The sequence below is a fragment of the Sciurus carolinensis genome, chromosome 14, assembly GCF_902686445.1.
Source record: "Sciurus carolinensis chromosome 14, mSciCar1.2, whole genome shotgun sequence".
NCBI classification, from domain to species: domain Eukaryota; kingdom Metazoa; phylum Chordata; class Mammalia; order Rodentia; family Sciuridae; genus Sciurus; species Sciurus carolinensis.
The window spans coordinates 71,992,863-72,016,815 of NC_062226.1; the positions used below are offsets into that span (position 1 = coordinate 71,992,863).

Here is a 23,953-nt window from a genome sequence, read left to right on the forward strand (position 1 = left end):
ATATGTCCCTGTCACGCACAGGTTTTGTTTCCATATCTGTAAAACAATAGATGCACACATCATTGGTGTTTTAAAAACTGTGTCTCCTGATCCCTGAGGAGGGAATTGGGTCTCCTTCTCTTCAATCTGGGTAACTTCTTTTATTCTGTTATAATTACTGACTTTTGACAGTAAGGTTTGCTTTGAACAAAGTATTACACTGTAAAGAATTGACTGATTGATGATCTTGGCCTCTAAGCTTTAACTGGTTTACATTCATTCAACCTGTTTTTGAGTATCTCTCTAGAGCTCAAAAATATGTTTAAGTTCTTGGCAGTTTACTAAATCCATTACTAAATGTACCAAATACCATTCCATGATCTCATTTCAACGTTCTATGAGGTCAAAACAATTATCCTCCATTTTGAAGATAAGGAAGTCGAGTCTCATGGAGGTAGCAACAAATCCAGATACCCAGGGGGCAGGTTATAAACACATGAACACATGGGTTTTGATTCAAGGTCAGTGGTCTTCCCTGTAACACATATCTTCACCCATGTAAGGGACTCTCCTGCTCTAGGCTATGCTATATAAAAGATGTAGAGAAAGAGAAAATATGAGATTGTACTGTCTTATGAAAGGGAAATCAGGGGGTTGTATTGTCTTACTCTCAATATAAATGTGCCTTGAATATTCAGGACAATATGTTCTCTGGCTGTATCTCTTTTCTGTCACCATGGATTACTGTAGAACACAATTGCATTGTTCATTTTAGTCTCATCTAGGGGATATGAGAGAAAAATAATTATCATTTCTTTTTATTTCAATTAGTGCTCAAGTCTGGCATAAACTTGAATCTACTTCAGTACAACATCTACATCTCTTCATCAAATATATTCTTGATATCTAATGACAAGTCAGAGGGGTAAGGAAACTGGACAGAGAGGAGAAGAAGGTTTAAAAGTAGCTCTATCTGTCATTATATACAACTATCATAAAATGTGGAGAAATTTTTTAAAAAAAATTAAACCATAGAAAGAAAAACTAAGTAGCTCTTTGTTATCCCTGATGGTTGATTCTGTGTCACTGTGAAGAGAGAAAGCTAAGGGCACAATTTCATCTCATGGTAAGGAGGGCATTGTACAAATCACTATCCCCATTTCAAACCAGAATAATCTGAAGTTCAGGTAAGTTAAGGAACTTGGCCAAGTTCATACAGTTAGTAAAATGGCAGATCAAATTCACAATAAAGCAGGGAGCATTAGGGAAGAATAGAAGTGGAGGGGAGTGAAGGAAGGGGAGGGGAGGGGATACCAGGGTGGGAAAGACAGAATGAAACAGACATTACTACCTTATGTACATATATGATTACATGACCATTGTGATTTTTCAACATGTACAATCAGAAAAATGAGAAATTATTCCCTATTTATGTATGATATATCAAAGTGCATAAATGCATTCTACAGTCATATATGACTAATTAGAACCAATAAAAAAAGATTCATATCATAGTTTCTACAAAGTATTTTTTTCAGATATAGTTAAAATGGAGCTACAATAGAAAGAGATGAGCTCATTAATCTAAATAAGGCAAAATTAAATTTGTCACACTTCAAACCATATCTGTTCCAGAGCAAATTTGTGCCAATGCCCATTATACATCACTGGGCCCTGACTGAATTCTAGAGTTTGGTGAACAAAGCCTAGAGATGGCTGTATCTCGAATACCCCTAAGATGAATCACAGGACTGGGTGTTAGGTACCAATTCTCCTGAATTACTCTATTGAGAAAGTATTCTGGGGCCATGACCCAAGATGGTAGGAAGGAGTATGATGTTTGGTTGACTGTGTCTGCAGGGATATGGTCACAGAAGTGGTGGCATGAGGCTACAGGTCATTTTCACAGTAATCGTAACAATGAAAGTCAATCCTAAGGCTTGCATCCACCTCTATTCACTAACTGCACCTAAGACTATATAACCATTCAAAATCCCTACAACTCTAGGTAGCTAAGAGTTTGCTACTTATGGCCAAGGTCCCATCATTCATTCTCCTCAGCACATAAGCAAAGCACACCTCACTTTCACCAGATAAATGAACTGCTTCTAAGCTACAGAATGGGAGTCATGTGAAATAATTGCTTTTCATATTGACTAAAACAGCCACCAGAAGATATATTTTGGAGGCCAATAAATTATATTACATTACAGGAAATACAATAACAAAAATACTTTTACAACCACCCACAAAAGATTGCAGTAGCTCTTTTCATTTGGTATTAATGTTTCCTATGGGTTTCATAAGGAGCAAATGAATATACCTTCTCCTTAAAACAATTCTATGGAAAAAAAATGAAAAGGAAGGAAAAAAGAAAGCTGTCTTCCAAGCTTGCAGTAGATGTTTGGAATCTATGTTCAACTTTCTGAAAAGGTCTTTTGGCTCATGCCTTTCAGTTCCCTGCTGAAGAAGAGTATGGTTGAAACCTGAGCCAGACACTCTGTGGAGGACAGAGCCACACTGCAACTTCCAAATGAACTCACCCCACCTCATCACCTTCACCTGCACAGAGCTGTTTACCTCAGTTCCTAAGCCCTCTTTTAAGTACCACTGGGTCATTTTAGTTTCATGTAGATTTGAAGAGGAAGTTCCTCAGAAGTAAAAGAACTCATTGTTAAACACACAAAGATTTTACGGTGCTTGAGAAGTTAAGATCTTCTCCCTAAGTTACCCAGAAAAACTGTGGCCGAGGTTAAGTGTATGAAACACAAGATTTTAAAGAAAGGACAGGTGCCACCCCAAATTCCACTGCCCAATTTTGACCACTGTGCAATTTTTCGGCTCTGTTGGAGGTATAGAAGTTTTCTGACAATTTGAAAACATACATGCTCCTCGGTTTTCAGTGAGGTTATATCCCAACAAACCCATTGTAAGATGAAAATAGCATAGGTTTTAAATGCACATAATTAACCTACCCTATCAAATATCATAGCTTAATCTAGTCTACATTAATCATGCTTGGAACACTTACATTAGCTTATTGTTAAAGTCATTTAACACAAAGCCTGTTTTATAATAAAGTGTTGACTATCTCATGCAACTTATTCAGTATTGTACTGAAAGTGAAAAACAGAATGATTGTAAGGGGTGTTTTCACACCATCATATAGTTGAAAACTCATAAGCCAAACTGTCTCTTACATGGGAGACTATCTGAATTGTAAAATTTCTATTTGAGGATTTAACTGCCTTTTGATGACATGGACTTGGCTATAGTAGCTTCTCGATGGTTCCTAATCATACTCCTCATATTACCCAACCAACATTTTCTCAGCATCTGTGAACCAGACCAGCTAACACAATGGTTGAAATTTCTCTGTCAGCAACTCCAAGGGATAAATAAGTATAAACATCATTAATACATATTATTAACCAACTATGACTGTTAAGGTTTGGATATAAATTGTCCCCCAAAAGCTCCTGTGTTAATGCAGAATGTTCAGTGGTAAATGATTAGATTATGGGGACTATAACTTAATCACTGAATTAATTCATTTATTGGATTAATAATTTAAATGACTACTGTATTGGGTGATAACAGTGGGCTAAAGGAAGTGAATCACTGGGGCTGTGCCCTTGGATATCATATTTTCTCCCCCTGGCTTCTCTACTTCTCTGCTCTGCTCCCTGACTGCCATACAGAACAGCTTTCCTCTGCCACACCCTTCTCCCATGATGCTCTGAATTGCTTTATGGTTGGCTGACCATGTACTGAACCTCTAAAACTGTGAGCCCAAAATTAACTTCTCCTCCTCTAAATTGTTGTTGTTGGATAATTTGGTCACAGCGATGAAAAGCTGATTGACACAAAAATTAGTACCAGGAGTAGGGTCATTGCTGTGACTAATGTGATTATGGTTGTGGGAGGAGTTTTCAAAAGTTTAGAGATGCAGGTTGGACAAACTTTAACATGTCATAAGCAGAGCTTAATGGATGATTCTGGTGGAAGGGAGCTCAGAAGACCAGAATGTTGATAAAAATATGCAAAGTAAAAATTGCATTCATGAGCTTTCAGAGGGGAACAGGAACTCTTAAAATTTTGACTAGAAACCATTTGTAGTACATTGTTATAAAAAGTTGTCTACATTTTGCCCATGTTTTAAGACTTTCCATGAGACTAAATTTAAAGAAGATAGACTAATCAATCTGGCAGAGAAAATGTTAAGACAGCACAGTCATTCAGGCAGTGGCGTGGATATTGTTGGCATCTTTTGACCAGATTTAATGTGAGAATTGGGAACAGGTAGCAGAGTGGAGGGATTTTTAAAACTTGGAATTTGGCTGAAAAAGTGCATATAAAATCGGGGCCAATTGAAGATTACCACCATTAAAGAGAAGTTAAGTACTGTACACAGAAACAATAAAAAGATGACTCAAGGGCATCTCAGGAAAGAGCAAGACTATACCCATTATAGGCTTAAGGATGTAAAAGTAAAAATTCCTTTGAGAAGAAACCATGGGGCCCACTGTTCACAAGGGGCAGGGCCGGGGCGGCTAGCAACTGTTTCTCCAGGATTTGGTTTTACCATACTTAGTCACCCAGACATTCAGAGAACACTAAAGTCTGATCCAAGAGAGTCCTGCTATTGCTTGAGCTGGCAACAGACTTTGGTCTTGCACACACACAGCTGGTTCTGCAGGAATGTACAGTGCTAGAGTTAAGGGGTTATGGAGACTTCCACTAAGATTCCCAAAGAAGGCCAGAGAAAGTGCAGGAGGACCAACATTTCTTCAGGCAGCCACTGAGTGGGGGCTGGATGAAGCTGTGAGAAGGAAGCTGAAACTGCAGTGGTGATCTCCAAGATTAAGAAATACCATAGCTCTGGAAAGTCTGCCAGGAAAAGCTGCTGACTGTGGACAGAGTCAGGCTAAAAGAGAGGCCACATGGGCTGCAACCAAGCAAGGCCAAAGGGGTGTGGGGCTGCCCAAACCCTCTGGAGAACATATCTTCTCATTGTGTGCCCCAGATGCTATACATGGAGCTACGGGGCTGGTTTGCCCACCTGCATTTCAGTCTTGCTTTGGCTCCATCCTTCTTTCTATGCCCTTATTTCTCCCTTTTATAATAAAAATGTTTACTCTTTGCCTTTCAATATTATATATGTATAACTTGGTTTTTAATTTTTTTCTTTTTTTATTGTAAACAAATGGGATACATGTTGTTTCTCTATTTGTACATGGAGTCAAGGCATACCATTTGTGTAATCATAAATTTACGTAGGGTAATGTTGTTTGATTCATTCTTTTATTTTTTTCCCTTCCCCCAACCCTCCCACCCCTTTTCCCTCTATACAGTCCTTCCTTCCTCCATTCTTACCACCCTCCTTAACCCTAACCCTAAACCTAACCCTAACACTAACCCCTCCCCCCCCATTATATGTCCTCATCCACTTATCAGCGAGATCATTTGTCCTTTAGTTTTTTTGAGATTGGCTTATCTCACTTAGCATGATGTTCTCCAAGTTCGTCCATTTGCCTACAAATGCCATAATTTTATCATTCTTCATTGCGGAGTAATATTCCATTGTATATATATGCCACAGTTTCTTTATCCATTCATCAACTGAAGGGCATCTAGGTTGGTTCCACAATCTGGCTATGGTGATTTGAGCAGCAGTGAACATTGATGTGGCTGTATCTCTGTAGTATGCTGATTTTAAGTCCTTTGGGTATAGGCCAAGGAGTGGGATAGCTGGGTCAAATGGTGTTTCCATTCCAAGCTTTCTGAGGAATCTTCACACTGCTTTCCAGAGTGGCTGCACCCATTTGCAACCCCACCAGCAATGATTGAGTGTTCCTTTTTCACCACATCCTCGCCAACACCTATTGTTGCTTGTATTCTTGATAATCGCCATTCTAATTGGGGTGAGATGAAATCTTAGGGTAGTTTTGATTTGCATTTCCCTTATTACTAGGGATGTTGAACATTTTTTCATGTATCTGTTGATTGCTTGTAGATCTTCTTCTGTGAAGTGTCTGTTCATTTCCTTAGCCCATTTGTTGATTGGATTATTTGTATTCTTGGTGGAGAGTTTTTTGAGTTCTTTATAGATACTGGAACTTAGTGCTCTATCTGAAGTATGAGTGGCAAAGATTTTCCTCCCACTCTGTAGGCTCTTTCTTTGCATTACTGATAGTTTCCTTTGCTGAGAGAAAGCTTTTTAGTTTGAATCTATCCCAGTTGTTGATTCTTGCTTTTATTTCTTGTGCTATGGGAGTCCTGTTAAGGAAGTCTGATCCTAAGCCAACAAGTTGAAGATTTGGACCTACTTTTTCTTCTATGAGATGCAGGGTCTCTGGTCTGATTCCGAGGTCCTTGATCCATTTTGAGTTGAGTTTTGTGCAGGGTGAGAGATAGGGGTTTAATTTCATTCTGTTGCATATGGATTTCCAGTTTTCCCAGCATCATTTGTTGAAGAGGCTATCTTTTCTCCATTGCATATTTTTGGCACCTTTGTCTAATATGAGAAAGTTGTATTTATTTGGGTTTGTGTCCATGTCCTCTATTCTGTACCATTGATCTACCTGTCTATTTTGGTACCAATACCATGCCGTTTTTGTTACTATTGCTTTGTAGTAGAGTTGAAGATCTGGTATTGCGATACCCCCTGCTTCACTCTTTCTGCCAAGGATTGCTTTAGCTATTCTGAGTTTTTTATTCTTCCAGATGAATTTCATAATTGCTTGCTATATTTCTGTAAGGTACATCATTGGGATTTTAATTGCATTGAATCCATATAGCACTTTAGGTAGTATGGCCATTTTGACAATATTAATTCTTCCTATCCAAGAACATGGGAGATCTTTCATCTTCTAAGGTTTTCTTTAATTTTTTTCTTTAGTGTTCTGTAGTTCTCATTGTAGAGGTCTTTCACCTCTTTTGTGAGATTAATTCCCAAGTATTTTATTTTTTTCAATGTTATTGTAAATGGGGTAGTTTTCCTAATTTCTCTTTCTGCAGATTCATCACTTATATATAAAAATGCATTGGATTTATGAGCATTGATCTTGTAATCTGCTACTTTACTGAATTCACTTATGAGTTCTAAAAGTTTTCTGGTGGAATTTCCAGGTTCCACTAAATATATGATCATGTCATCAGCGAACAGGGATAGTTTGAGTTCTTCTTTTCCAATTCGTATCAATTTAATTTCTTTGGTTTGTCTAATTGCTCTGACTAGAGTTTCAAGGACGATATTGAAAAGAAGTGGTGAAAGAGGGCATCCCTGCCTTGTTCCAGTTTTTAGGGGAAATGTTTTCAGTTTTTCACCATTTAGAATGATATTGGCCATGAGCTTAGCATAGATGGCCTTTACAAGGTTAAGGAATGTTCCCACTACCCCAATTTTTTCTAGCGTTTTGAGCATGAAGGGATGCTGTACTTTATCGAATGCTTTTTATGCATCTATTGAAATAATCATGTGATTCTTAAATTTAAGCCTGTTGATATGGTGAATGACATTTATTAATTTCCGGATGTTGAACCAACCTTGCATCACTGGGATAAAACCCACTTGATTGTGGTGCACTATCTTTTTAATATATTTTTGTATGCGATTTGCTAAAATTTGTTGAGAATTTTTGCGTCGATGTTCATTAAGGATATTGGGGGGGTTTCAAGATGGCGGCCTAGAGGGCGGCTGCATTTCATGTTGCTCCAGGATGCAAGATTCAAAAGAGGAGATAGTGAGAGACTTGGGACCAACTCAAAGCCGCCGGGTGAGTCTCTCCAATTGGGGAGGCGTCCTGGATGGGGCGGTAGCCCCGGAATGCAGGGAACTTTGTGAAGTAGAGTTGCTCAGTGAGAAGCCCCTCCCCCCACTGGAGCGGTAAACACGGACAACTGGGATCATCGTAGAGGAGGCGGCTCAGCACAGCGCTTGGACTCGGAGCAACCACTGGGGCTCTGGGCGGCTGCCTGAGGAGGAGCTGCGTGGCGAGCTGTTTGGACTCAGAGGAACCGCTTCTAAACACCGGGGGGTTGCCCGGAGGAAGAGGAGAAGCGCCGCAGGTCGCTTGATCTAGGAGTGACTGCATCAGAGCCACAGGTGGTTGCCAGAGGAGGAGCTGCATCGCGAGCTATTTGGACTCAAAACAACCGCTTCTGAACACCTGGGGGGTTGCCCGGAGGAAGAGGAGAAGCGCGGTGGGTCGCTTGGTCTAGGAGTGACTGCATGAGAGCCACAGGCGGTTGCCAGAGGAGGAGGCGAGTGGTGAGTTGATTGCACTCAAAGCGACCGCTCCTGAACACCAGTGGCCTGCCTGGAGGAGGAGCGCGGTGGGTCACTTGGTCTCGGAGCCACCGCTCCTGAACACCTGGGGGACTACCCCGAGGAGGAGGAGGAGGAACAGGGTGGGTCACTTGGACTTGGAGTGACTGCCTAGGGCTACGGGAGGTTGGCGGGAGGAGGAGACGCGAAGTGAGTTGCTTGGACTCCTGGTGACTGCGTCGGAAACCGGGCGGCTGTCCGGAGGAGGAGGTGTGTGGCGGGTCTCTGGGTATCGGAGCTATTGTACGGGGCTCCAGGTGGTGGCTCAGAGGAAGGGTCGCATAGCCAGGCGATTAGGTGCAGAGCAGGGTCCCAAGATCTAGGCGGCTTCTTGCTGGAAGAGCCGCACAGAGACACGCCTAGGGGCGGAGCGAAGTTTCCAGGACTGCGGGCAGATTCTCTGGGAGAGGCAGCCTAAGGAGACTCGCTTGTGGAGGGTGAGGCTCCCAGGCCCAGGAGGTAGGTCCAGGCCCCTGGGAACGTTGCAGAGGAAGACAGCCCGGCCCAGGTGGTAGTTGTAGATTGAGGGGAACCTCCAGGAGGGGAACTGATCAGCAAGACGTCCCCACCGAGTGAGTCTTCCCTGCCATGAGGTTTTCCCACAGGGACGGTAAAACCAGAGACACAGGCACAAACAGGACTTGCATCAGCCCACAGCCTAGTTCCCCGTTGGATGACCATTGGTCAACAAGTGGAGGCACCTCTGCCCACTAGCAGGGAATATACCCCACCTGAGGATCACCACCCCTAGAGAGGCAGCTTCTTTGTGGAACTCCGCATTATCAACTTCCTCCAAGACTTCAGGCTACTGAAGGATAAGAGGGGATATACTAGCAATCTTCAGGGACATTATAAGTCGATAGAGGAAATCTGCAATATCTTAATGACCCACTGATTCCTGAACAATATGAGAAAACAAGGGAAGAAAATGCCCCAAACAAATCTAGATGTTACATCAATAGAATCCAATGACAGCATGGCAGAAGAAATGACAGAAAGGGAGTTCAGAATGTACATAATTAAAATGATTAGGGAAGCAAACGATGAGATGAAAGAGCAAATGCAGGCATTGAATGATCGCACCAATCGACAGTTAACAGAGCAAATTCAGGAAGCAAAAGATCATTTCAATAAAGAGTTAGAGATATTGAAAAAAAACCAAACAGAAATCCTTGAAATGAAGGAAACAATAAACCAAATTAAGAATTCCATATAAAGCATAACCAATAGGATAGAACACCTGGAAGACAGAACTTCAGATATTGAAGACAAAATATTTAACCTCGAAAACAAAGTTGAACAAAGAGAGAAGATGGTAAGAAATCATGAACAGAATCTGCAAGAACTATGGGATATCATGAAAAGGCCAAATATGAGAATTATTGGGATTGAGGAAGGCTTAGAGAAACAAACCAAAGGAATGAACAATCTATTCGATGAAATAATATCAGAAAATTTCCCAAATCTGAAGAATGAAATGGAAAATCAAGTCCAAGAGGCTTATAGGACTCCAAATACACAAAATTACAACAGACCCACACCAAGGCACATTATAATGAAAATACCGAACATACAAAATAAAGACAGAATTTTAAAGGCTGTGAGAGAAAAGAACCAAATTACATTCAGGGGGAAACCAATACGGATATCAGCAGATTTTTCAATCCAGATCCTAAAAGCTAGAAGGGCCTGGAACAACATTTTTCAAGCTCTGAAAGAAAATGGATGCCAACCAAGAATCTTATACCCAGCAAAACTTACCTTCAAATTGGACGATGAAATAAAATCATTCCATGATAAACAAAAGCTAAAAGAATTTACAAAAAGAAAGCCAGCATTACAGAACATTCTCAGCAAAATATTTCATGAGGAAGAGATAAAAAACAAAGAAGCAAATCAGCAAAGGGAGGAATTATCCTAAAGGAACTGTCAAATAAAGGAGGAACCAAGATGTGTCAAAAAATAAATAAATAAATAAATAAATAAAATTTTAAATATGAACCAAATGACCGGGAATACAAATCATATCTCAGTAATAACCCTGAATGTTAATGGCCTGAATTCATCAATCAAAAGACATAGACTGGCAGATTGGATTAAAAAGAAAGATCCAACAATATGTTGCCTGCAAGAGACTCACCTCATAGAAAGAGATGCCCATAGACTAAAGGTGAAAGGATGGGGAAAAACATACCATGCACATGGACTCAGCAAAAAAGCTGGAGTATCCATCCTCATTTCAGATAATGTGGACTTCAAGCCAATGTTAGTCAGAAGGGATAAGGAAGGACATTTCATACTGCTTAAGAGAAGCATAAATCAGCAAGATATAACAATCATAAACATCTATGCCCCAAACAGTGACTCATCCATGTATGTTAAACAAATCCTTCTCAATTTTAGAAACCAAACAAACCATAACACAATAATACTAGGTGATTTTAACACGCCTCTCTCACCACTGGACAGATCTTACAAACAAAAATTGAACAAAGAAACCATACATCTCAATAACACAATCAATAATTTAGACTTAACAGACATTTATAGAATATACCATCCAACCAAGAGCAAATACACTTTCTTCTCAGCAGCACATGGATCCTTCTTTAAAATACACCATATATTATGCCACAAAGCTAATGTTAGCAAATATAAGAAGACAGAGACACTACCTTGTATTCTATCAGATCATAATGGATTGAAGTTAGAAATAAATGAAAGAGTAAAAAAGAAACTACTCCAACACCTGGAGATTAAACAATATGCTATTATATGATGAATGGATAACAGAAGATATTAGGAAGGAAATTAAAAAATTCTTAGAGGTAAACAAGAACAAAGAAACATCATATCAAAATCTCTGGGACACTATGAAAGCAGTACTTAGAGGAAGATTTATTTCATGGAGCGCATTTAATAAAAGAAGTAAAACTCAAAAAATAAACGACCTAACACTACAGCTCAAAGCCCTAGAAAAAGAAGAACAGACCAACACCAAAAGTAGTAGAAGACAGGAAATAGTTAAATTCAGAGCTGAAATCAATGAAATTGAAACAAAAGAAACAATACAAAAAATTGACAAAATAAATAGTTGGTTCTTCGAAAAAATAAACAAAATTGATAAACCTTTAGCCACACTAACAAAGAGAAGATAAGAGAAAACCCAAATCACTAAAATTCGGAATGAACAAGGAAATATCACAACAGACACGAGTGAAATACAAAACATAATTAGAAGCTATTTTGAAAATCTATACTCCAACAAAATAGAAAATTTCGAAGACATCAACAGGTTTCTAGAGACATATGAATGGCCTAAACTGAACGAGGAGGACATACACAATTTAAATAGACCAATTTCAAGTAATGAAATAGAAGAAGTCATCAAAAGCCTACCAACAAAGAAAAGTCCAGTACCAGATGGGTTCTCAGCCGAGTTCTACAAAACCTTTAAAGAAGAGCTCATTCCAATACTTCTCAAAGTATTCCAGAAAATAGAAGAGGAGGGAACCCTCCCAAACTCATTCTATGAAGCCAATATTACCCTGATACCTAAACCAGACAGAGACACATCGAGGAAAGAAAATTTCAGACCAATATCCTTAATGAACATCGACACAAAAATTCTCAACAAAATTTTAGCAAATCGCATACAAAAACATATTAAAAAGATAGTGCACCATGATCAAGTGGGTTTCATCCCAGGGATGCAAGGTTGGTTCCACATCAGGAAATCAATAAATGTAATTCACCATATCAATAGACTTAAAGTCAAGAATCACATGATTATTTCGATAGATGCAAAAAAAGCATTTGATAAAATACAGCACCCCTTCATGCTCAAAACACTAGAAAAAATAGGGGTAGTGGGAACATTCCTTAACATTGTAAAGGCCATCTACGCTAAGCCCATGGCTAATATCATTCTAAATGGTGAAAAACTGAAAACATTCCCTCTAAAAACTGGAACAAGGCAGGGATGCCCTCTTTCACCACTTCTATTCAATATCGTCCTTGAAACTCTAGCCAGAGCAATTAGACAAACCAAAGAAATTAAAGGGATACGAATAGGAAAAGAAGAACTCAAACCATCCCTATTTGCTGATGATATGATTGTATAGTTAGAGGAACGAGGAAATTCCACCAGAAAACTTTTAGATCTCATAAGTGAATTCAGTAAAGTAGCAGGATATAAGATTAATGCACATAAATCTAAGGCATTCTTATACATAAGCGATGAATCTTCAGAAAGAGAAATTAGGAAAACTACCCCATTCACAATAGCATCGAAAAAAATAAAATACTTGGGAATCAATCTCACAAAAGAGGTGAAAGACCTCTACAATGAGAACTACAGAACACTAAAGAAAGAAATTAAAGAAAACCTTAGAAGATGGAAAGATCTCCCATGTTCTTGGATAGGAAGAATTAATATTGTCAAAATGGCCATACTACCAAAAGTGCTATACAGATTCAATGCAATTCCAATTAAAATCCCAATGATGTACCTTACAGAAATAGAGCAAGCAATTATGAAATTCATCTGGAAGAATAAAAAACCCAGAATAGCTAAAGCAATCCTTGGCAGAAAGAGTGAAGCAGGGGGTATCGCAATACCAGATCTTCAACTCTACTACAAAGCAATAGTAACAAAAACAGCATGGTATTGGTACCAAAATAGAAAGGTGGATCAATGGTACAGAATAGAGGACACGGACACAAACCCAAATAAATACAATTTTCTCATACTAGACAAAGGGGCCAAAAATATGCAATGGAGAAAAGAGAGCCTCTTCAACAAATGGTGCTGGGAGAATTGGAAATCCATATGCAACAGAATGAAACTAAACCCATATCTCTCACCATGCACGAAACTAAACTCAAAATGGATTAAGGACCTTGGAATCAGACCAGAGACCTTGCATCTTATAGAAGAAAAAGTAGGACCAGAGCTTCAACAAGTCGGCTTAGGACCAGACTTCCTCAACAGGACTCCCATAGCACAAGAAATAAAAGAATTAATAACTGAGATAGATTCAAACTAAAAAGCTTTCTCTCATGAAAGGAAACTATCAGTAATGCAAAGAAAGAGCCTACAGAGTGGGAGAAAATCTTTGCCAATCATACTTCAGATAGAGCACTAATCTCCAGAATCTATAAAGAACTCAAAAAACTCTACACCAAGAATGCAAATAATCCAATCAACAAATGGGCTAAGGAAATGAACAGACACTTAACAGAAGATCTACAAGCAATCAACAAACATATGGAAAAATATTCAACATCTCTAGTCATAAGAGAAATGCAAATCAAAACCACTCTAAGATTCCATCTCACCCCAATTAGAATGGCGATTATCAAGAATACAAGCAACAACAGGTGTTGGCGAGGATGTGGGGAGAAAGGTACACTCTTACATTGCTGGTGGGGCTGCAAATTAGTGCAGCCACTCTGGAAAGCAGTATGGAGACTCCTTAGAAAACTTGGAATGGAACCACCATTTGACCCAGCTATCCCACTCCTTGGCCTATACCCAAAGGACTTAAAATCAGCATATTACAGAGCTACAGCCACATCAATGTTCATAGCTGCTCAGTTCATCTAGGTGGAACCAACCTAGATGTCCTTCAATTGATGAATGGATAAAGAAATTGTGGTATATATATACAATGGAATATTACTCAGCCATAAAGAATGATAAAATTATGGCATTTGCAGGCAAATGGATGAAACTGGAGAATATCATGCTAAGTGAGATAAGCCAATCTCAAAAAACAAAGGACGAATGATATGGCTAATAAGTGGATGATGACACATAATGGGGGGTGGGAGGGGTTAGTGTTAGGGTTAGAGTTAGGTTTAGGGAGGGGGGCAAGAATGGAGGAAGGAAGGACTGTATAGAGGGAGGGGAGGGGCGGGAGGGGTGGGGGAGAAGGGAAAAAAATGGCAGAATGAATCAAACAACATTACCCTATGTAAATTTATGATTACACAAATGGAATGCCTTTTCGCCATGTACACATAGAGAAACAACATGTATCCCATTTGTTTTACAATTAAAAAAAAAAAAAAAGGATATTGGTCTGAAATTTTCTTTCCTTGATGTGTCTCTGTCTGGTTTAGGTATCAGGGTGATATTGGCTTCATAGAATTAGTTTACTCCTCAAAGTATTCCATAAAATAGAAGAGGAGGGAACCCTTCCAAACTCATTTTATGAAGCCAATATCACCCTGATACCTAATTTTTTTTTTTTAATAGGGCCTCAGGTCTGAGTTTGCCTTGTGTCTCAGAGGAGACTTTGAACTTAGAATTTTGAGCAATGCTAAAACTGTTAAAACTATGGAGACTCTTGGGGATGGACGAAATACATTTTATATTGTGAGATGGACTTGAGATTTTGGGAGCCAGGGAAAGAATGTTATGGTTTAGATATGAGAGTTCCTCAAAAGCTCCTGTATAAATACAAAATGTTTAGAGGTAAAATGATTAGATTATAAGAACTTTTACCTAATCGTTGGATTATTCCATTTGATGAGTTAATAATTTGAAATGACTACTACATCAGGTGGTGACTGTACATGAGTGGGGCATGACTGGAGAAAGGCCACTGGGGGTATGTCTTGGGGATTATGTTTTGTCCCCCTGGGTCCTCCCTCTCTCTATTCTACTTTCCAGCTACCAAAAACAAAAGATTTTTTAAAATTAATTTTTATATATTTTTAATTGTTGATGGACCTTTATTTTATTCATTTCTACGTGGTGCTGAGAATTGAACCCAGTGCTTCACACATGCTAGGCAAGCACTCTACACTGAGTCTCAACCCCAGCCCCAACAAAAGAGTTTTTTCTCTGCCATAAAGCTCTGCTTTGCCTCAGTTCCAAAGCAATGGAGTCAGACAATCATGAGCTGAACCTTTAAAACCATGATCCCCAAATAAACTTTTCCTCCTCTAAGTTGTTCTTGTCAGGTATTTTGGTCACAGTGATGAAAAGGTAACTAAAACAATGACAGAACGTGGTAGGGGGCCTGCAGACACTAGTGTGCCAGAGCCTCTAGGTAACACAATAGCTTTGGTGTAAAAGAGTTTTTGGAAGAATCACTAGAAAAAGTTTAACATGATACTGTCAAGACTTAAAATTTAGGTAGACTTTGAAGGATTCAATGCTGGTTTTACCACATAACAGCTGTGTCATCTGTTGACAGATGAATACTTTTAGCATGATATATACTTAAAAATGGTAGGTGGGATTGGGGAAGGATGATTTTTCAGCCTCTTCTCATTTACAGATGAGGAAAATAGTCTGTAGAGGTGAAGTGGCTTACCCAGGAAGTGCTGGTAAGTTGTGTCATTGCTGAGCAAACAATGGTCCCAGGAAGCCTGATGTTGTTGACTAGTTTGAGAGGTTTTCCACATAGAGGGTTCTGCATCTCTGGTTATCAGTCAGGACATCTGCTATAAAACACTTCCCTTTGTAGGAGGTCAGACCATACATCAGCAATGTTCTTTCACTGGTATGAACTCAGAATCTGTTCATAGAATCTGTTTATTCTGCCCTTGAGGCAGACTACTGAGGTAGTTTGTGGAGTAAACTGCCCTTGAGGCAGACTACTGAGGTAGTTTGTGGAGCAATTTAATTCAGGCCAGCTTTTGTTTATCTAAGTCTATACAGTAGCACTAGGTGCCACTTTGCTTTCTAGTTTTGTATTCTGGTTTATCTGAAAGCATCCATCCTATCTATTCATCCATCAAACATTTATGGAGTACCAGCTGTGAAGCTAACACTATGCTAGAGCTTATGAGTAATAAAACATACATCGCTAGCATCTCCTTAATACCAATACAAAGGAGCTAATGATTTTACCAGGGGAGGTGCTTCTGCAGTACCATAAAGGACTAACTGGTAGGTAAGATCTGAATCAGCTTAAGTGACAGGAGGGTAACTTTGGAGTCGGGTAAAGTCAACTTGATCACTGTTAGTTTTATGACCTAGAGAAAGTCCCTTCACCTCCTCAGTCTCCATTTTCTTCTACAAAATGAAGAGGATAAGAGTATCTTACAATAATGTACAGAATTATTGGGATGATTAAAAAAAAGATGATGTGAACAAAGAATTCCATACAATGCTAGCAGCTAGTGAGCTCTCAATAAATGTTAGCTATGCTTACAGTTTAAACAGAAAGATCAGAGTAGTTCTGAGATTTGAAATAAGAGGGAAAGCAGTAGGTAGTTATGTAAAGGCCAGAGCTTGGGTTGTATTTAAACCATTTGAAAGGCATTCTCCCTGATAAGTGAATATTTGTGATTTCAAATGAAAGTTGGAATATATAATCAGGCAAGTGGTATGCAGTGGAGAGGAAAGAGAATAAAAAGTCAGGGAGACTGGTTATGAAAATAATTATCTAGGCAAGAGATAGTAGAAACTTAAGCTTAGTCTGTGCTATAGATAACAGAAAGAAAGAAGAGGGAGTCGGAAGATAATTCATGTCTACCTTTGGAGCTAGAGTAGTGATTTTTTTTTTTGTTTTAATTTTTGTTTTCAGGGCTGGGGATTGAACCAGAGTCTCAGTGCATGCTAGGCAAGTGCTCTACCAGTGAGGTACAACCTTAAAAGAGATAGAGAATGACATGGTGGAAATTATAAATACTTTTAAGATATCACACAGAGTGCCTGGAAGAGTAGGGATTCAGGATGAGTAATAGAGGCAAAAGGGGAAAGAAAAGGTACAAAGTCTTCTGGATTTCATCCTGTATTTTTAAGACTAGGACTTGTGAGTGATTGGAAAGTATTCAATACATATCCTCTCTTATATTCACTTGGAACATTTTTCCAGGAAAGGCAGCTCTGGCTCTCAAAATTCAAGCATACATGCACACACCTCTGAGCACTCTCCCTTACTGCCTTAAGACACCTGATCTAGTTCCTCCTATACTCTCCAGACCCACCAACTGCTCTGTTGAAGGAAGTGAGGATATAGCAAAAAGCCACACAGGTTCAAATTTTTATACCACTTTCTTAAAAACAATATTACATGTTCTGGGATTGCTACTGTTCAATGTTAGTGTGTCTTCCTTGGTTCTAAATTGAATGATTTGAATGAATGATTTAGGAGTAAATCAGCAATTTCTGCTTTTGACAGAGAACATGGGTTGAGGGGGATCCACCCCTTTCTTTTTATTATTTCCCTAACCGAACATACAAAAATCCACCCTCCTCAAATACCCAGGATACAAATTATGCTTACAGCTTCACCTGTCACGTACTGAGCACCTGCTGCATGCCATGCATTGTACAAAGCACTTTAGAGCTATTCTGCTATCCCCTTAACCTCCCTATCATGTAATTATCATCATCTGAATTTTATACATGAATGAACTGAAACCTTGACCTGAAACTTGTCCAAGGTCAGTCAAGTATCTGGTGGCAGAGCATGATTTGAAACAAGGTTAAAGGAGTATTAAAATAACATGATTGAGGGTAGAATTTGGACTAGAAAAACTGAAGAATAATATATTCTACAAAGCTCTCATTAGCTGTGAATAGAAATGTATACACCAATCACGGCAGTGTGCTGACTCTTATTTTAATCTTTTCATAATATACTGAAAGGAAATCTAATTCTGTTCATTTTAAAACTTCAGAGAAGGGTGATTGTTGGACTCTGATCCTTAGAATACACTACAAAGATATGGATAATTACTTTTCATGGAGACAAAGCTGAAGTTGTGGTCCAGTCACTGTGAATTCTTTCTTCCCACGAGTTGGTTATACATTTAGGGGCTGAGCTGTGTCCTCCAAAATTTATATGTTGAAGCCCTCACCCTAATACCACAGAATGTGATTGTATATTAGTGAGTTTCCAATCACTATAACTAAATACCTGAGCTAATTAACTTTAAAGGAGAAAGGCATTATTTTCACTCACAGTTTTGGAGCTTCTAGTACAAGATTGGTGGACCCACTGCTTTGGGCTTCTGATTGGGGTGGCAGGTAGCCATGATGGGGAGTGCATGGCAGAGCAAACTGCTTACCTCATCAGGAAACAAAAGAGAAGAGTAGGAAAGAACTGTGGTCTCACAGTTCTCTTTGAGGGCTCACCCCAGTGACCTAGAACCTCTCATTAGGTCCTAAAACCTAAGTCTCCACAGTACCTTCCAATAGTGCCACCTTGGGGACCAGGCCTTTTAATACATGGACTTGTGGGGAATGCCCACCATCCAAATTTAAGCAGCCTGCATTTGGAGACATGATTTTATAGAAAGTGTTTAAGTTAAAATTAAGTTGTTAGGTAAGATGGGCCCTAATTCAATATGACTGGTATCCTTACAAGAGGAAATTGGGGCCCAGACGAGCACAGAGGGAAGACTCTACAGGGAGAAGACAACCATTTACGAGTCAAGGAGAGAAGCCTCAGAGGAAATCAACCCTGCTGACACCTCGATTTCAGAATTCTATCTTCCAGAATGGTGAGAAAATAAACTCCTACTGTTTAGGCTGCCCAGGCTGGGGGACTTTATTATGGCAATCCTAGACAATTAATTAACATAGCATGCTTGAAATCAACCACACCCTAGAACCTGGTTTGCCCTGTGAAGGAAAGCATGTCAGTGTAATGACTAAGGAGACAAGAGAGTGAAAAGAAATCCTTTGGTGGCTCATGACTTCACTGCTAAGACGCAGGAGATCTTTTTCAGATTTCAAAAACAGATAAAGAATGCAGTTGGTAGTGTCATTTGCATTTGGGTGTCTTCAGAGAGACAATCAATCTGCTCAGGACACCCTTGACACAGAGTTGGACTTCCATGCCTTTCTCAATGCTTCTTTCCTTGACCAAGGGATCTGGTAGTCATTTTCTCCTTGTCCTCTGATGGTCTATGGGGAGGCCATCCCTCTTCTCTACACCTTTAAATGAAACTCATATGACTTTCTGTGCTACTGATTATCCTTCTGCCTAAGGTCTAGTCTGGACTTGCCCTGATTCTCATATCACTTTTGTATATGAAATTAGTGTCAAATAATTAAGTGCTCTAAGTGGGGTTAGACTAGACTGTTGCTTAGCTATGTTGATCTAGCCTTAAGGATTTAAATAAAGAGTTTGCTATCTTAATGTCCTGCAACTAGATCTCTACTCTTTGTTCTCATTGTTTTTGTAAGTTTGCCATTTTCTTTTGACAGATCTAAAATACTAAAAGCAATAACTTCAATTTGGGGGGTGCCCATAATGTGCCTAGCACTTTATATCATCAGCTCTAATCATCAAACCTGTCCTAAAGATTAGGATATACAGGTTATATTTCTTACCATTTTCATAGGTAAGAAATGGGATATCTTAAATGTAATAATGGTGCTGAAATTTGAACCAATTTGATCTGAAGGTAAAGCCCAGCATTTTTCCACTGATCATGCGTTTTCCAATTCTCATGTCACCGTGCCAACTTTTACCACATCTCTATGGGTCTATATTATTATTTACTTAATATTTCTTTTTCAATAGACTCAAATTTTTATTTTTGCATTATCTTAAGCAATAAGCAATTACATGTTTGATGTAATCATTATACTTTTAAAATATAAATCAAAATAAATACAACCTTACATCCCATTTTATAAGAAAATGCACTAAAATAAATAAGTATACAAGTCTAGAGTAGAAATGATCATCCATGAGGCACCTAACATTATCTTGTGTCTCGCCAATGGTATGGTTATCATACTCTGAAACACTGCACTAAGAGTTGCTACTACTTTAGCAACAGAATGAACCAAAGGCACAGTCCCAACAAGCCTTGATGTTGTTCCAGATAGTATTAGATACATGTTGAAAGCAAGTTTGTGTAGCCACCTGGCAGTATCTTCAGATCTATAGCTTTGATTGATGGGCATTGCAGGCTTAGACTATTTTTGCAGTGACACACTCCATTCTCTTGTTTTCTCCTGCTGATTCTTCATCTGCTCAGGCCCTCTTGATATTAATATGGGAATTAGGAAACCAAACCAGTGCAGAGGTGGCACAGCTGCCTAGATACAGGAGGGCTAGTCCTGCAGGATAATCAAGTGGATGCAGTTTTTGGAGAGGTCAGCCTCTTGACAGGGACAGTGGACAGATTTCAGAAATGGAGAGTAGGACACAGCTGGTCCACCTGCTGAATCCTGTGCCAGTTTCCAAAAATATCTCCCTTCCTGTCTGTTTTCAGAGTTGGAAGTTCTGCTGCAATAAATGCATTTGTATGATACAGTTTTCAAATTGAGGGTCATCTATTAGACTGTAAATAATTAGACTGTAGGAGACATAACACCGTAAGTCATGTTAAATTAAATTTGGCCTGAGACTGCCATTATATCTTGAGTTCCTATATACAAACTTTGGCCTAACTTAATAGATAAATAAGCAGAAACCTAATATAGGAGTATAAGACAGCCCAGTTTCAGCCGATCACAAGTATCAGGTTTCAGTCAATCATAGGTAGCCGCTCATTACATTAGATCCAAGTAAGGCACATGCTTAGCTAAAGCCAATCAGGTGATTTCTCTGCTTCTCTGTTCAGCCTATAAATGCTCACTGCTCATACTCTGGCAGAGCTCTCTGAATTTCTATTGGTTCAAGGTACTATGCAACTCATGAATCATTCTTTGTTCAAACAACTCCCTGAATTTAATTTGGTGTCAAGATTTTCTTTTAATAGTTATTTTGATTTAGTCTATGCTAGTGGTCTTCAGGTGGTAATTAGGGACCTCTGAAGAGAAAAGCTCAGGGGCTGGGGGATAGGGAAGGATTTGTTAAAGAGTACTATAAACAAAGGACTGTGTCAAATCCATCAGTTTCTTTCTCTCCCTCCCAGAGTCTTGTTCCCTCCAATCTGGGGCATTCCCTGTTGCCAGATACCAGCCCACCTGAGCTTCTACAGCAAGTTCCTGGCCTCCTGCTTGCAAAAAACAAACCAGTCAGTGTGGTCTGGCTACTTTTAAAAAGTTAATAACACCTCAGACTGCATTCATGCTACAGTAGTTTGCAGATCAAGGGATTGATGAGTCTCTCTGTGTTGGATACGATACTGGTCAGAGCAAATGTTTTGGGTTTAGTTCTGAGCACCATAGTTTAAGGATACGGCCCATAACAGTGAATGTCATACCTACTTGGCTGGGTGATAGGACCCAGTTACTTAACCACACTAATGTTAGTGTTGCTGTGAAGGTATTTTGAGATATTATTGATATCTATAATCAAGACACTTATCCCTAGTTCTGAATGCAAATACTATATTAAAATGTCTTACTAAATATTCCATTACAATTGTCATCAATGCTGAGAAGAAAAGGGTATTCTGAGAGTGGTAAGAGGGTCTTTATTTCATCCGGAGGATTAGGAAATATGGTAGATAAGGTAGAAGAATCAGACTTGTTTTGTGTTGCCCAAGAAAATAAACCATGCTCTAAGAGTAGAAGTTATAATGGGCAGTGAGGGACTAATGTAAACAAGAACTTGTTAATGATTAATGTTGAATCACTTCCTCTTAAAGCAATGAGTTCCTAGGGACCAGCTTAGTAAGTAATCACTGGGGTGGAAGCTGAAGGATTCACAGTACTCACTCAGATTGTAGTGTACGACATTGCCTTGCATTTGGAAACCACTTGGTACACTGGAAGAACTGACCATAGGCCAGTTTGACTGACTTACCAAAAAAGACAGTAGTTAAATACGATGTGACTGAAGAGGTAGAAAGAGGCTAATTCATACAAAGCCATGGAGTAAATGCAAACTTTTTAAATGAATGAAGGACTAAGATGACTTGGTGGTTTGAACTTCCTGATCATAGAGTCCTCAGATGTAGTCACAACTGGAGTTGTGTGGTGTGTAGAAACAGTCAAATTAGCAGGCCCTAGACTGGTATAAAGTCCTGTTTGCAAGGTTGTCCTTTAGCTGGTAGCAGGGAACCTGAACACTGGGAAGGTTCCCACCATTTTCAGAAGAGATAAGAATGTTTCAAGGTGCTTAAACTTTTTGCACAACAATATGGTTTATGCTAAACACCTGCTTGCCTTCTGGGTCTGGAATTTTAGGACATGCCAAGGCAAAGAGGGTCTGCATGACCAATCCCCAATAAAAATGCTGGGCACTGAGTCTCTAGTGAGCTTCCCTAGTAAAGAACATTTCACATGAACTGTCACAACTCATTACTGGAGGGATGAAGGACATCCTGTGTGACTCCACTAGGAAGCTCTTGAAAGCTTGTGCTTTGTTTCCTTTAGACTTTACCTTATATGTCTTTTTCCTTTGCTGATTTTTGCTTTGCATCCTTACTCTGTAATAAATCTTAGCCATGAGTATAATCATATCACTCCTGTGAGTCTTGGTGAATTGCTATGCCTTGGGAAGGCTGGCACAGCGTGTGACCCTGCAGACCTAAAAACCCATAGTAACTATGGAATGAGTTCCACCTCTCTGACCACTGGTGGGCTTAGAAGGATGGAGTGTAATGGCTGCACTGCTCCCAGGAAATTCTAGCCTCTGCAGTAGGAATTCTCCACAGAGGCTAGAATTCCTACTAGAGGGCATAGAAATGTCTGCTGTGATCCACAGCTGAGTAATGAAAATTTAAAGACATAACCAACTTCCAGTGAGGATATATTTAATACATATTCAACAACCACCTGCAATTCCCAGTGCTACTGCCCTAGTTTTTCCAGGAACATGCCATGTTACCTTCAGGAATTCACAAAGTCCATTTTGCAATACACTATAGTTTTAATCTATCTGTCTTTTTGTTAAAGTGCTCAATTTTTTTTTTTGCCAATGAATCTAATAAAGTATTCTTCAGGGCATTTCAATATTATGTCTTTATATTAAAGATAGAATACTATAATCTAAAGGCCCTCTTTAATCACATTATTATTCAAGATCAAGAAAAATCAGTCATGTCTTTGCATTTTGGATTCTGTCAAGTGCAGTACCTTTCAATAGTAACATAACAGAAAGCCACACAAAAACACAGTTTGCAAAATGTAGCCAACTTCACTATTCAATGGAGTGATGCTTAAAATTGCTGATTTTGCTTACTAAATACTTTTGCTTCATGGATTAAATGCAAATTCAAGATATTTATCCTTGTATTCCCAGGAGGGAGGAAAAGGCAATAAAATATTGATAAGAACTGGCATGGAAGACAAATCTTGATTTCTGGAGTATCAATAAGCAACACTACAGTTTCTTCTATCTCTGGAACCCAGCCATTCTGGCCCTATTATCAAAGCAGATCTGAATTCTTATCACAACAAACCTCCTCCCATGAACTGCCACTTGGGGATGTCACAAAGCTCTAGGACCTGACATCTCTGAGCAACCTGGTGCACCTCCTACGGAGGTTCTCATTGATGTGGATCAATGAAGTGTCTTCACTTTGTTGAGTACAGTTGGAATTTTTATGAAGCCAATAAATATTCAGAAGGCATCTACTTCCTAGAAGGCATGGGCTGTCTATTAAAGGTGACATCAACTTTGATATTTAGAAATGGTTGTAAAACAATGAAGCAAAAGAACCATGTTGGTAAGTAACAGATACAGTTGATATTATACAATCTGAAAAGACAAAACTCTCCACGGTCTATAAAAGTCTTTACAGGAGAGATCTATATTGAAATATAAG

General features: G+C 39.1%; 1 protein-coding gene across 16 annotated transcripts in view; it reads right to left on the reverse strand.

Annotated features, from left to right (window-relative positions):
- The window catches only part of Trpm3 (transient receptor potential cation channel subfamily M member 3), a 522,169-nt gene that overhangs the window by 443,404 nt on the left and 54,812 nt on the right, over positions 1 to 23,953 (reverse strand). The gene's annotated exons all lie outside the window — the stretch shown is intronic.